Raw genomic sequence first — 4,984 nt, forward strand, 5'->3', positions numbered from 1 at the left:
AGCCCACTCTCTCCTCTATTGATTCCACCTCACCTCATTCGGGTCACCTCTAACTCCCTCCTCCCTCTTCTCTTCTCCATATAACGCTGTGAACCTCTCTGTGTGACCCTCATGGTGGAGAAACTTTTCATCTTTAACGTAGATGTTTTATCAGTGGTGCTGTATAGAAGGAGAAGTTTTAAAACTACTGTAAAAATAAGACCAAAAACTGGAAGCAGGAGGCTTAAATCCAAACCCTAACTCCAGGGAACTCCTGATTCCAGGGAATATTAATTGACAGAAGCTCCTCAAACACCTCCATACCTACACTGAAACCAAGCACCACACAAGGGCCAACAAGTTCCAGGGCAAGACATACCAAGCAAATTATCCAGCAACAAAGGAACACAGCCCTGAGCTTCAAGATACAGGCTGCCCAAAGTCACCCCAAAACTATAGACATCTCATAACTCATTACTGGACATTTCATTGCACTCCAGAGAGAAGAAATACAGCTCCAACCACCAGAACACCGACACAAGCTTCCCTAACCAAGAAACCTTGACAGGCCACCTGTACAACTGCAACAACAGCAAGGAAACTCCAAAATAAAGAGAACTCTACAAACTGGCAGAATACAGAAAGGACACCCCAAACTCAGCAATATAAACAAGATGAAGAGACAGAGAAATACCCAGCAGGTAAAGGAACAGGATAAATGCCCACCAAACCAAACAAAAGAGGAAGAGATAGGAAATCTACATGATAAAGAATTCTGAATAATGATCGTGAAATTGATCCAAAATCTTGAAATCAAAATGGAATCACAGATTAATAGCCTGGAGACAAGGATTGAGAAGATGCAAGAAAGGTTTAACAAGGGCCTAGAAGAAATAAAAAAGAGTCAAAATATAATGAATAATGCAATAAATGAAATCAAAAACACTCTGGAGGCAACAAATAGTAGAATAACAGAGGCAGAAAATAGGATTAGTGAATTAGAAGATAGAATGGTAGAAATAAATGAATCCAAGAGGAAAAAAGAAAAACGAATTAAAAGAAATGAGGACAATCTCAGAGACATCCAGGACAATATTAAACGCTACAACATTCAAATCATAGGGGTTCCAGAAGAAGAAGACAAAAAGAAAGACCATGAGAAAATACTTGAGGAGATAATAGTTGAGAACTTCCCTAAAATGGGGAAGGAAACAATCACTCAAGTCCAAGAAACTCAGAGAGTCCCAAACAGGATAAACCCAAGGTGAAACACCCCAAGACACATATTAATCAAATTAACAAAGATCAAACACAAAGAACAAATATTAAAAGCAGCAAGGGAAAAACAACACATAACACACAAGGGAATTCCCAGAAGGATAACAGCTGATCTTTCAATAGAAACTCTTCAGGCCAGGAGGGAATGGCAAGACATACTTAAAGTGATGAAAGAAAATAACCTACAGCCCAGATTATTGTACCCAGCAAGGATCTCATTCAAATACGAAGGAGAAATCAAAAGCTTTACAGACAAGCAAAAGCTGAGAGAATTCAGCACCACCAAACCAGCTCTCCAACAAATACTAAAGGATATTCTCTAGACAGGAAACACGAAAATGGTGTATAAATTCAAAGCCAAAACAATAAAGTAAATGGCAATGGGATCATACTTATCAATAATTACCTTAAACATAAATGTGTTGAATGTCCCAACCAAAAGACAAAGACTGGCTGAATGGATACAAAAACAAGACCCCTACATATGCTGTCTACAAGAGACCCACCTCAAAACAGGAGACACATACAGATTAAAAGTGAAGGGCTGGAAAAAGATTTTTCATGCAAATAGGGACAAAAAGAAAGCAGGAGTAGCAACACTCATATAAGATAAAATAGACTTTAAAACAAAGGCTGTGAAAAGAGACAAAGAAAGACACTACATAATGATCAAAGGATCAATCCAAGAAGAAGATACAACAATTATAAATCTATATGCACACAACAGGAGCACCGCAATATGTAAGACAAATGTTAACAAGTATGAAAGGGGAAATTAACAATAACAAAATAATAGTGGGAGACTTTAATACCCCACTCACACCTATGGATAGATCAACTAAACAGAAAATTAACAAGGAAACACAAATTTTAAATGATACAATACAGCAGTTAGACCTAATTGATATTTGTAGGACATTTCATTCTAAAACAATGAATTTCAACTTTTTCTCAAGTGCACATGGAACCTTCTCTAGGATACATCACATCCTGGGCTATAAATCTAGCCTTGGTAAATTCAAAAAAATTGAAATCATTCCAAGCATGTTTTCTGACCACAATGCAGTAAGTTTAGATCTCAATTACAGGAGAAAAACTATTAAAAATTCCAACATATGGAGGCTGAACAACACGCTGCTGAATAAACAACAAATCACAGAAGAAATCAAAAAAGAAATCAAAATTGTTTAGAAACAAATGAAAATGAAACCACAACCCAAAACCTGTGGGACACTGTAAAAGCAGTGCCAAGGGGAAAGTTCATAGCAATACAGGCATACCTCAAGAAACAAGAAAAAAGTCAAATAAATAACCTAACTCTACACCTAAAGCAACTAGGAAAGGAAGAAATGAAGACCCCCAGGGTTAGTAGAAGGAAAGAAATCTTAAAAACTAGGGCAGAAATAAATGCAAAAGAAACAGAAGAGACGATAGCAAAAATCAACAAAGCCAAAAGCTGGATCTTTGAAAGGATAAATAAAATTGACAAACCATTAACCAGACTCATCAAGAAACAAAGGGAGAAAAATCAAATCAATAAAATTAGGAATGAAAATGGAGAGATCACAACAGACAACACAGAAATACAAAAGATCATAAGAGACTACTATCAGCAATTATATGCCAAAAAAATGGACAACGTGGAAGAAATGGAAAAATTCTTAGAAAAGTACAACTTTCCAAAACTGAACTAGGAAAAAATAGAAAATCTTGACAGACCCATCACAAGCACAGAAATTGAAACTGTAATAAAAAATCTTCCAGCAAAAAAAAAGCCCAGGTCCAGACGGCTTCACAGCTGAATTCTACCAAAAATTTAGAGAAGAGCTAACACCTATCCTACTCAAACTCTTCCAGAAAATTGCAGAGGAAGGTAAACTTCGAAAACTCATTCTATGAGGCCACCATCACCCTAATACCAAAACCAGAAAAAGATCCCACAAAAAAAGAAAACTACAGGCCAGTATCACTGATGAACATAGATGCAAAAATCCTTAACAAAATTCTAGCAATCAGAATCCAACAACACATTAAAAAGATCAGACACCATGACCAAGTGGACTTTATCCCAGGGATGCAAGGATTGTTCAATATCTGCAAATCAATTAATGTAATACACCACATTAACAAATTGAAAAATAAAAACCATATGATTATCTCAATAGATGCAAAGAAAGCCTTTGACAAAATTCAACATCCATTTATGATAAAAACTCTCCAGAAAGCAGGAATAGAAGGAACATACCTCAACATAATAAAAGCTATATATGACAAACCCACAGCAAACATTATCCTTAATGGTGAAAAATTGAAAGCATTTCCTCTAAAGTCAGGAACAAGTCAAGGGTGCCCGCTTTCACCATTACTGTTCAACATAGTTTTGGAAGTTTTGGCCACAGCAATCAGAGCAGAAAAAGAAATCAAAGGAATCCAAATTGGAAAAGAAGAAGTAAAACTCTCATTGTTTGCAGATGACATGATCCTCTACATAGAAAACCCTAAAGACTCCACCAGAAAACTGCTAGAAGTAATCAATGATTATAGTAAGGTTGCAGGATATAAAATCAACACACAGAAATGCCTTGCATTCTTAAACACTAATAATGAGAAAACAGAAATTAAGGAAACAATTCCATTCACCATTGCAACGGAAAGAATAAAATACTTAGGAATATATCTACCTAAAGAAACTAAAGACCTATATATAGAAAACTATAAAACACTGGTGAAAGAAATCAAAATGGACACTAATAGATGGAGAAATATACCATGTTCATGGGTTGGAAGAATCAATATAGTGAAAATGAGTATACTATCCACAGCAATCTATAGATTCAATGCAATCCCTATCAAGCTACCAATGGTATTCTTCACAGAGCTAAAACAAATAATTTCACAATTTGTATGGAAATACAAAAAACCTCGAATAGCCAAAGCTATCTTGAGAAAGAAGAATGGAACTGGAGGAATCAACCTGCCTGACTTCAGGCTCTACTACAAAGCCACAGTAATCAAGACAGTATGGTACTGGTACAAAGACAGAAATATAGATCAATAGAACAAAATAGAAAGCCCAGAGATAAATCCACACACATATGGGCACCTCATCTTTGACAAAGGAGGCAAGAATGTACAATGGATTAAAGACAATCTCTTTAATAAGTGGTGCCAGGAAAACTTGTCAACCACTTGTAAAAGAATGAAACTATAACACTTTCTAACACCATATACAAAAATAAACTAAAATGGATTAAAGGTCTAAATGCAAAACCAGAAACTATAAAACTCCTAGAGGAGAACATAGGCAAAATACTCTCCCACATACATCACAGCAGGATCCTCTATGACCCACCTCCCAGAATATTGGAAATAAAAGCAAAAAAAAAAAAAACCAAATGGGACCTAATTAAACTTAAAAGCTTCTGCAGAACAAAGGAAACTATAAGCAAGGTGAAAAGACAGCCTTCAGAATGGGAGAAAATAATAGCAAATGAAGCAACAGGCAAACAACTAATCTCAAAAATATACAAGCAACTCCTACAGCTCAATTCCAGAAAAATACATGACCCAATCAAAAAATGGTCCCAAGAAGTAAATAGACATTTCTCCAAAGAAGACATACAGATGGCTAACAAACACATGAAAAGATGCTCAACATCACTCATTATCAGAGAAATGCAAATCAAAACCACTATGAGATATCATTTCAGGCCAGTCATAATGGCTG

Source organism: Bison bison, unplaced genomic scaffold (genome assembly GCF_000754665.1).
Source record: "Bison bison bison isolate TAMUID 2011002044 unplaced genomic scaffold, Bison_UMD1.0 scf7180017864386, whole genome shotgun sequence".
NCBI lineage: Eukaryota > Metazoa > Chordata > Mammalia > Artiodactyla > Bovidae > Bison > Bison bison.